Below are 11,565 nucleotides of genomic sequence, written 5' to 3' on the forward strand. Positions count from 1 at the left end.
TGGACTGAATACGGATCGCATGCAACTGGGTCCTTTCCTTGCGACTTAACGCGTCAGCCACTACGTTAGCCTTTCCAGGGTGGTAGCGGATTTCGCAGTCATAGTCACTTAGGAGTTCAACCCATCGACGTTGTCGCATATTTAGCTCCCTTTGGTTGAGGATGTGTTGTAGGCTCTTGTGGTCGGTGAAGATGACACATTTCGTACCGTATAGGTAGTGTCTCCATATTTTTAAGGCAAAGACCACAGCACCCAATTCCAAGTCGTGAGTGACATAATTCCTCTCATGACTCTTGAGTTGACGCGAGGCGTAAGCGACGACCTTACCGCGTTGCATTAAGACGCAGCCTAGACCTTGGCTCGAGGCGTCGCAATAAACAACAAAATCATCGTTACCCTCAGGAAGCGACAGGATTGGTGCATGGCAGAGTTTATGTTTCAATGTTTGGAAAGCCTCTTCTTGCTCTTGGTTCCAAATGAATGGTTCCCCTTTTTGAGTTAACATTGTGAGGGGCAACGCGATCTTTGAAAAGTTCGAGATGAATCGACGGTAGTACCCAGCCAAACCAAGAAATGAACGAATTTCGGTTGGCGTTGTAGGCGCTCCCCATTTTTTTATGGCTTCAATCTTGGCAGGGTCGACATGAATGCCTTCCTTGTTAATGATGTGACCTAAGAATTGAACTTCCCTTAGCCAGAATTCGCATTTGGAGAATTTGGCGTAGAGTTGCTCTTTCCTCAGCAGATCCAAGGTAAGCCTGAGATGAAGCTCATGGTCGGCTTTAGAGCGGGAATAAACGAGAATATCGTCAATGAAGACGATAACAAACTGGTCCAGGTATGGACGACAAATGCGATTCATGAGATCCATGAACACTGCAGGGGCATTCGTCAAACCAAAAGGCATGACTAGGAACTCGTAGTGTCCATATCGAGTTCTGAAAGCGGTTTTCGCGATGTCGTCCTCCATGACACGCACTTGGTGATAACCTGAGCGTAGGTCGATCTTGGAAAAGTAGGTGGCTCCTTGCAGCTGGTCGAAAAGATCGTCAATCCTCGGTAATGGATACCGATTCTTGACTGTGAGTTTGTTAAGCTCACGATAGTCTATGCACATCCGGAAAGATCCGTCCTTCTTCTTGACGAAGAGGACTGGAGCTCCCCATGGAGACGAACTAGGGCGAATAAAACCCTTGTCCAGTAGTTCCTGCAGCTGGCTCGATAATTCCTGCATTTCAGACGGAGCCAAACGATACGGAGATTTTGCCACGGGGGTTGCACCGGGAACTAACTCGATGTGGAATTTGACTTGTCGGCTAGGAGGAAGTCCGGGTAAGTCTTTAGGAAAAACGTCTGGAAATTCACGCACGACGGGGACATCAGAGAGCTTCTTCCCCAAAGATTTCTTGATGGAGACATGAGCTAGGAAGGCGAGACACTTCTTTCGAAGGCATCGCCGAGCTTTAAAGCAGGAGATTAATTTCAGACATCTGCCTGATCTTTCTCCTTGAATAATTATGGACTCGCCAGAAGAACAAGGAACGCGAATGAGCTTCTCAGCACACACCACTTCCGCGTGGTTGATGGACAACCAATCCATCCCAACAATTACATCGAAACTTCCTAAATGCATAGGGATGAGGTCAATGTTAAGAGACGTCCGATCAAACGTAAGCGTGCAATTGCGAACGATTTTGTTCACTTGGGTAGACTCTCCGTTTGCCATTTCGACAGAGAAAGCGGGGTCTAAGACAGAGGTTCCTAGATTAAGCAATGGGACCAACTCGCTAGAAATAAAACTCCTATCTGCACCCGTGTCAAATAGAATAGAAACCCAGAGATTGTTAAGGATGAACGTACCAGTAATGACGTCAGGATTTTGGCGAGCTTCAGCAGCGCCAATAGTAAAGGCTCGGCCTCGGGCCGGAGGAAGATTTGCAAGACGAGGACACCTGCTCCTGAAATGGTCCATGGCTCCACACTCGAAACAGCTTCGAGAGTTGCTGGGTTGGGAACTGCTGCTCTGTATCGCCAGTTGATTACCTTGAAATCTGCAGCGTTCCGCTAGGTGCCCCAAACGTCCACAGTTCGTGCATTTCCAGCACGGGGTTCCGGCAGGATGATGAAATTGGCAAGTGCCGCACTTGGGGTGAACCCCAGTGTACTCCCTCTTTGGCCTTCCTGAAGGGGTGGGAGCAGGAGCGACAGAGCTGATTGGGGTTGCGGGAGTAACCATCGCGTAACTGCTAGCCTTACGCTTTTTGATGCGGTTGATCTTTTTGGATGAGCCTTCAGCGGCCTTGCCCGTACCTTTGGCTAGGACCCCAGTCTTAACCTGGTCCTGGGTCAGTCGGGCAGCTAGTTCAATGGCCGCTTGTAGGGTTGATGGGTCAGCCCCGATAACGATTCCACGGACAGTGTCAGGTAGGCCATTGATGTAAAGCTCAATAGCCCGGGAGGGAGGGGTGACCAAGTGTGGTACGAGAAGGGAGAGCTCGTGAAAACGCTCCGTGTACCCTTGGTGATCGGCGCCCTTCATTTTGTGTACCCAAAACTCAGCTTCAAGTTTCTGCACCTCACTGCGAGGTACGAACTCGCGGGTAGCCAATGCTACAAATTCCGACCAGGTCATGGCCAAGGCAGCCTCACGCCCACGGGTTCTTATCTCGTTGTTCCACCAGGTCAGCGCGCGTTTAGACAACATGCTTGCCGCGTGCGTGACTTTCAGTGTCTCAGGGCACGAGCTAATAACAAAGGCTGCCTCCATCTTTTCGATCCACTGGAGGAGACCAACGGCGCCTTCTGTGCCGCTGAAGCTGGTGGGTTTGGTAACCATGAAATCCTTGTATGGCTTATTAGCTGGTTCATTTGCGTTCTGAGCTGGAATTTGGTTGGCCCCAGAGGTTCCTTCTTGCCTCAGCCCTTGGCTGATGGTTGTTACCATGCCTGGTAACACAGCCGCGATCTGCTGGGCTATAAGGTTGGCTAATTCAGCGGAGTCCATGGAAGCGGGTGCACGTCTGGGAGGCATTCTTCGCAAAACGAAAAACGAGCGTTAAATAGAATCAATGACACGCCAAAGATTATGAATAGAGGACATAGATTATACCAAGAACACATAATGACATGACTCAAGAGATTAACAGTTAATATGCAACACATAAGCACGTAGCACGTATATAAGTGTAGACATGTGATTGTGATGCATGAGCTATCTAGAGTCAAGGATCCTAGGTTATAGTCTAGGTCGGTTTCCTAATTCCCTATAACCATTGGCTCTGATACCAATCTGTCACACCCCGATCGTGATGGCGGAAAAATCGAGGTGCGGCGACTAAGTCGTGATTGTTGAGCACAATAGTATAAAAGTCTAAATGCATAAACATAACCAAAATGTCAAATATTACATCAACCAGGTAACATGAAACAAATTGTTTTAATACAAAATATCAAGTTTCCAACAACTCCTAGTCTAGCCTTCATCTTTCTAAGGCCTCTAAACTTGCTAGGGATTTCTTGCTGCATTATTTCCTGAAAACATGTAACAAACTGTCAACTACATAAAGTAGATGAGTGAATTCATAGGTTTAAAGAAAAGAGTTTTATACACAAACATACTAGTATAGGTTGTAGGGGTTTATATATAGGGTGTACCTGCGGCTAACCCACCACTCCTACAACTTATACTACTATGTTTGGGTATAATTCCCAGTTTTTAAAATGGTTTGTAAGAAAAGATCTCTTGGTTTTCCCACAGAGGTTTTTGTAGTAAGTCAAACATGAAATGTTCTCCTGGGCTCTCAACGGGCTTATCAATCTCCCATTAGAGTCGTATGTGATAAGATTACTCAAAGATTTGCGGTCTCCCAACGGTACATGTAGCACATAACAGTTAAGCATAAACAAGGACATATAGATTTGAGCATGCTAAGTTTACTAGATAAACCAACACCAAAATCCCATTGTTTACTAGTATCCAAGATGATGGTGAACAAATGATGATGATGATGAATGATGATGAAACCCAATGATCACACAAGACTTGATTGAACTCACGCAAGACTTAAACCAAGACTACCTCGTTCTTGCCATCCAGGACTCAGCTAGGTTCTACCGAGAGTAGGATAGACACCCCAAAGAATCCTGGGTTCCCTTGGTCCCTACCGAGAATAGTATAGGTCCTCAAGAGTTATGGATTTCACCGAGACTAGTATGAAATCCCATGAGTTACGAGTGCCACCGAGAATAGAATGCCACTCATGGTCGTGAGTTCTACCGAGAGTAGAATAGACTCTCGCGTCCAATTCAACTCATGATGTTTTGATCTCTAGATTTCCATGCTGACACAATGACTATGATGATATGAATTTGATTCCCGTTCCCATGATGTCAATGTTCACAGAATTTCCCATACTCATTGATTTCCAATGTTCTTAGATCTCCATGAGTTAATGGGTTTTCCCCATGTTCATAGATTTCCAAAGTTTATAGATTACCAAGAAGCTCGTGGATTTCCGCACGTGTGTAGAAATCCAAATGTTTATAGTTTAAAGAATGTTTGCATAAATGATTTTATCCAAACGTGTAAAGTTACCATGTTTAATCCAAATGTTTATAGTTTAAAGAATGTTTGCATAAATGATTTTATCCAAACGTGTAAAGTTACCATGTTTAATCCAAATGTTTATAGTTTAAAGAATGTTTGCATAAATGATTTTATCCAAACGTGTAAAGTTACCATGTTTCCACCCCATAGTTTTGAAAAGCTTAAATAGGGGCTATGAACTCACCTTGATCTTGGGTTAGGATGGTGCTACAATAGATCTCCTTAGCCTAGAGTTGGACATATATATAAGGTTAACAACGTGCTATAAGTCTAAGAAAACAAGCTTACGTGACCTCGAGCAAAAACTGGGTTTTAAAGACGAAAACAGCTTGGTTCTGGCTTGATTCGATCGAATAGGAACACGTTCGATCGAATAGGAACTTGTTCGATCGAATAGACACACATTCGATCGAATAGACACACATTCGATCGAATAGACACACATTCGATCGAATAGACACACATTCGATCGAATCTGAGGCACACTCGATCGAACTAGAAACACATTTGGTCGAACCAGTTGGGAAAACTCGTTCGGTCGAACATGGAACTTGTTCGATCGAATAGACACTCGTTCGATCGAATACGAAACTCATTCGGTCGAATGAGTTGGAGACCATTCGGTTGCTTTCCTATTCGGTCGACCGGACTGGTTCGATCGACTGGTTCGATCGAATGGGCTGATTCGATCGACTGATTCGATCGAATGAGTCTGATTCGACTCCTTCAAGCTGGGCGACGGAGAAACCTACGGGTTTTTCAGATTTTTCCAGATTTTTGACCCAAAATCGAAGTTTTTGACATGGAAATGCTCGGGATTGAAGGGACTATCGATTCCCAGTGATTTTAAACACAAAAGCCTGCATTTTGACACCAAAACAAGACGGTTTTTGACCCGAAATCTCAAGAAACGAAAATGGGTGTTTTTGCTCGATTTGAGGCCGAAAATGGTTATGAAAATGGATGATTTTCAAGAAGATCTTACCAAGAACATCAACAAACAGATTTGTGGACTCGGATTTGAAGTTTGAAGACTTTCTCTCTCTAGTTTCTCTCTCTAGAATGAGAGTGTTTGGGTGGGAAGTGTTGGTGGAAATGAAAGAGATGGTGTAAGAATACTTGATTTTCCGCTTAAATACTCGGGTGACTCGGGTTCGGGTTTAGGCTACCGACGGGTCAAGACTAGTCGAGTTCATAAGTTTTTAAACAAACTAAAACTTTTTCAGCAAAACTTTTATAAAACCATTTTCCGAATAATTATTTGAAATCTTTTTAAATAAGAATATTTAATTTTTCGAAAGCATAAAAATTAATATTTTTCAGGCGTAAATGTCGTTTTATAAAATAAACATTTTAAATGATAAAAGCAGATTTTTCCAATGATATGGGTTCCGAACTTATCGTCCAGAATCCCAAAGTCTATAGTTTCCGATGATTTCACGATCCTAGTTTACCAATCGAATTTCAGGGCGTTACACGTAGTGTCCGTACCGCGTCCGAAATGCTGTCTTAGGGATGTCCGCCTCTTTCACCTTCAGTTGATGGTAACCCGATCTGAGGTCTATTCGTGAGAACCAACTAGCACCTTGTAATTGATCAAACAAATCATGAATCCGGGGCAACGGATATCTATTCTTCACGGTAAGCTTATTCAACTCCCTGTAGTCGATGCACATTCTCATACTCCCATCCTTCTTCTTAACGAATAACACCGGCGCGCCCCACGGGGAAACACTCGGCCTTATGAAACCCTTGTCGAGGAGTTCTTGCAGTTGGGACATCAATTCCTTCATCTCAGACGGCGCCAAACGGTAAGGTGCTTTCGCGACGGGCTGTGTTCCTGGTATCAATTCTATCTGGAATTCCACTTCTCGCTCCAGTGGTAACCCCGGAAGGTCCTCGGGAAATACTTCCCGGTAGTCACACACTACAGGAACGTCTTTCACTTCGCTCGTCTCGGCCGTAGCTTTGACAACACACCAGGTAGGCACTGCACCCTCGCCTTAACAAACCCTCGGCTTTTATCATCGAAATGACGTTAGGCCCTGCACTTTCTCTATCACCATAAACCGTTACTGAACTACCATCCGAAGACTTCCGTCTTACCAATATACTCCTACACACTATCTGAGCTTCAAATTCAGATAGCCAATCCATCCCCAATACTACATCGAATCCTCTTAAGGTTAAAACATAGAGGGTAGTAGGGAATTCGTGTCCTTCCAATTCTATCTTACAATTCTTAACCAATCTCATAATTTTAACTGAGGTCTCATTAGCGGTTTCTACCATAAAAGTTTCAGGCACACGACAACATTTCATCTTAGCTGTCTTACAGAACTGGGTAGCTACGAAACTCCTGGTCGCACCCGAGTCAAACAATACGGAAGCGGAAATACCGTTTACTAGAAATGTACTTGTCACGACGTCTGGGTTCTGTTTGGATCGCTCTTGCGTCAACATGTAGGCTCTGGTCCTTGGCCTAAACTGTTTAGCATCCTTCCTCCCGCTCCCCCCAGCTTAACCCTCCATGCACTCCCTTGCAATATGACCCGTCTTTCCACACTTGTAACAGGCGGGTTTCGCGTTGCATTCGTTAGCGTAATGCCCCACCTTTCCACATTTATAAAAGGCATTCGACCCTTGCCTGCATTCCCCACCATGGGCCTTACCACAATTGTTACACACCTCACTACTCCTACCCCACTTGCACACACCACCGTGCATTTTTCCACAAGTTTTAGACGCCTTTTTCTCCCACATTTTCTGCTTCTTATCCTTGGGGTTCCACATTTGCAACCCACTTCTTTTCTTTCTGCTCTTCCACTACCACATCATCCACAGCCAGGTCATCATAGACCATTTCTGCAAGTTCGACCGCAGAATCAAAAGTAGCAGGTTTACTGGCCCGGACAAAAGTGCGGATATTTTTTGGCAGTCCCCTCAAGTAGCACTTGATCCTTTTTGCCTCAGTGTTCACCATGTCAGGGACAAGTCGGGACATGCGATTGAACTCAGTGGTGTACTCACGGTGTGTCATCTTTCCTGCCTTCAGATTTAGGAACTTCATCTCCGCCCGCTCAACTTCAGCATCCGCACAGAACGTCTTCATGACCATTTCCTTCAGGTCCTCCCACTTCAAGGCCTTGATCTCAGTAGCGGTCTTCCTTTGCTCAACCGTTTCCCACCAAAACATAGCTTCTTCCCCAAATGACTGGGTAGCAAAACCCACTGCTTGGTCGGGGCTACACTCGCTAATTCGGATAACCTTGTCCATTGCGGTTATCCATTGAAGAGTAGCGATTGCATCCCCTGTACCAGAAAACTTTGGCGGGTCACAACCCTTAAACAACCTGTAGATGCACCCACCTCAGCCTTTCCTACCATCATTGGCCTTCACAGACCCACCTTCACTTGATCCCTCTTTCTCAGCCTCTTCGTCCTTTTTACTACCCTCCCCAATCTCCTCAACAGTTCCCGCACGACTCCCAGTTGGCTTTTCCTGTTGGAGATGCTGCAGTGCAGCAGCTACTGCTTGAGTTATAGCAGCTTGAATCGCCGGGTCGAGCCGATTCCCTTCGTCTCGCACAGTCACGCTTCTGTCTTCATCAAACTCGATAGTCGGTTGCTCGGGGGCTACTTGGGTAACACGTGGTCTACCACATCGACTCATGTGACTCCCTTGTCCAGCAGTCTTCTTAGTACCAGCCATTCGTATTCTATTGGAAAACACAAACGTTGTCACTACAGGAAATATTTAGCACGAGGATAGTAAGGCTAACAGGTAATAATAGTGGCCAGTTGTGATTAGCTGATCACATTGCTCTCCATGTCCTTTACACTTCCCTTTGTGAGTCCACTTGTGCTAGGTTCTACTTATAACAATTAGACAATCGTACATTTCACATCGCCACATATAACAAACATTTCTATATCTAGTTATTATGTTAGCTTTCTTACTCATTCTTTACTATTCACAGGATCAACTTACACAAGGTGATCGCTTTTCTAATCTTGCTTGGGAGACACATGGCATTCTTGGACTGGCAACTTCTTTCTTTTCTTCCTTAGGTCCCATTCTCCGTCCGAGTTTAAGCATGAAGGACGCTTATTCTCTCGAACTTATGCTCTGATACCAACTTGTAAGGCCCCGTTCCCGGTAACCCTACTTTGGTGTTGGATTTACTCATAAACAACGTTCTAAAATCAGAGTTAATTTAAACTTTTTCGGAATAATTTAAAACTTCAAACATCACATTACAAACATTCATTTTCGTCTTAACATACAAATTGTCTTTTCATAACATAACATAAAATAGTCGTGACACTTCTTCATAGATACCAGTCTCCTTAGCTCGTGCCATGTGTCCCTCCTCAAGCCAGCTGCCTCAACCTATCTGCCTGCGTGCATACTCAGCTACGCTGAGTGAGTTCTAGTTAATCAATTAACATACAATACATTTTTATCCTTACCCATACGCGTCCGAAGATACGTATTCATACCTTACTTTGCTATTACTTCTTTCACACATACTTTATATACATGCATACGTACTTACATACTTTCTTTTATAAAACCCTATGGTATACCATAAGCTATTCTTCATTAAACATCACAGATATTGTAAGGGTCTGGTCCCTATCATCATAGATATTATAAGGGTCTGGTCCCTAACATCACAGATATTATAAGGTCTGGTCCCTAACATCATAGATATTATAAGGGTCTGGTCCCTACTGCCTCGAATAACCATACATTTATCATACGTGCATATTTTACCTGTCTCATGTATATAATATATATATATATATATATATATATATATATATATATATATATATATATATATATATATATATATATATATGTAGGTTCCCTGGACGGATCGCACGAGATATCGCGGTCTACTCAGGTGCGGAATCCCTGCGTAGATCGTTACGAGTATAGAACACAAACACACGAATACACGAAACACGTTATATATTATAACCGAACTCACGTGATGTATATCACTGTTACAAAACGACTAACTTGAACAACTGAACTCACGAACAACTGATTAACCAACACCAACAAAGCCGTAACATCTAATATAAATACACGACAACTTCGCCTGATATGTTCAGGCGAAGTTGTCCATAACTTCGCTTGTTCAACAAGTTCGCCTAGGCGAACTTGTTGACAACTTCGCTTATACAAAAACATAAATAACATTACAGACTCGATTACAAACACTAGACTATGAACTACTGACATTCATGCACCAACAGACTCCCCCTTGGCAGTAGCTTCATATCTTGATCTTTAAGCTCTTGTCTTGTAATCCTGTATCTTCACGCATGAACTCCTTCTCTAACACATACCGTGACTACTCGCTGATATTTCCTTGCTTCGTCCTTCCAAGCAGGAATATAGAATATCTTCATTTCATTCAACACTTGCAGATCAGCTTTCGATAAGTTAACAAGATGCATCGGATCATACACCCTCAGCACTTCTTGTTCGTCTTCGTCTTCCATCACGGCTTCAGCAGTCTGGCAATCAACGTACCACCATTTTAGATTCTTCAACACATCTTGAGGCATAGTCTTCATTGGAACCTCCTTGATTCATCGGATCGGTTTGTACTTTATCACCATCCATGGCTTGCCATCTGCTCTCATTCCCCTTTCTGTATCCTCCACGAGCTTTCCCTTCTGTGGCTTTAATAATTCAAACTTCTTCTCTTTTATGCTTTCTTTCCACACGATCTTTCCAATCACTCTTGCCATGTTGTCGTCACTTCTATTTATCAGGCCCAACCTGGCCAAATCCTTCACCTCACATTCCGGCAACGTATTGAGAGATCTCAGGGTTCTTTTGAAGTATTGAATACCATCATAACGCTTCACCACAAACAACTTTATCTGTTCATCATATATCCAACAGATAATTCCTTTCTTCGACTCAGCATAGCCTTTGATGTTATAACTCTTCTTGAACATGGCTGGAACAGCAGGCTTCTTGGTCTTAATAAACCAATGAGCACAGCCTTTCTTCCACCTAGGCTGCTCCTCCCACTCAGTCTCATCCATCTCAGTACCCATGTCGGCTTTCTCAACATCTGGGATCTCATGTTCAACGTCTTCTTCTACTATCTCCCCCTCTTCTATCCCATCTTCAATCACAATCTGTGCGCCAATCTTCTCAATCTCCTCACACGGCAGCACATCATCATCAAACACATCATCATCTAACTCTCTCAACGCATCAATCACATCATCTTCATCATCAACCATCACCACCTCATCACTACCTACTGCACCTGCAGACTCCCCCTGAGCTGTGGAAGTCCCAAGAGCTTGAGTAGTTCTTGGCAACTCACCACCTGCACCTTTCGGTGCATTGGGATCATCGTCTCTGTCGTTTCTCTTCTTAGTCCTTAACTCGTCGCCTCTACAGCCTGTCTCCCCCTGAGATGCCAAGAACGCCTTCATAGCATCTATAATCCTCCCATGCTCAACCAGGAGGGACGACTGTAGTTGATTTTCTGCTACAAGGCGTTGAATAGCCTGGGTCTGGATAAAGTTGATCCTTGATTGCTCTGCCACGACCCGCTCAAGTGCAGCTATTCTCTCCGAGTCTGAGATGGTTGCATCGAAATCAAATCTCATATTAGATGTATCTGGAGTATACTCAGCAGGGATTTCGAATGCAACTGGGACTTCAGAAGCAGTTGTGGACGTAACCGCAGGTGGTATCGTGACCGACAACCCTGCAGTTGCGACGACCGTCGACTCTACAAACCGTGCCACCACTTCTGAAGGAGTAAGCGTTGGAGGTGGTAACGACACAATCTCCGGAGTCGTCGTCTGCAGTGTAGTGGATGGGATGCCAACAGCTGATGTAGCCACCACAGGAACATCTGCAGCGCTTGTAACCTGTACAGAAGTAGGAACAATTGACATACCTGACAGTG

Source organism: Bidens hawaiensis, unplaced genomic scaffold (genome assembly GCF_021521415.1).
Source record: "Bidens hawaiensis isolate Kalapana, Puna unplaced genomic scaffold, B.hawaiensis_p1.1 tig00006781_1, whole genome shotgun sequence".
NCBI classification, from domain to species: Eukaryota; Viridiplantae; Streptophyta; class Magnoliopsida; order Asterales; family Asteraceae; genus Bidens; species Bidens hawaiensis.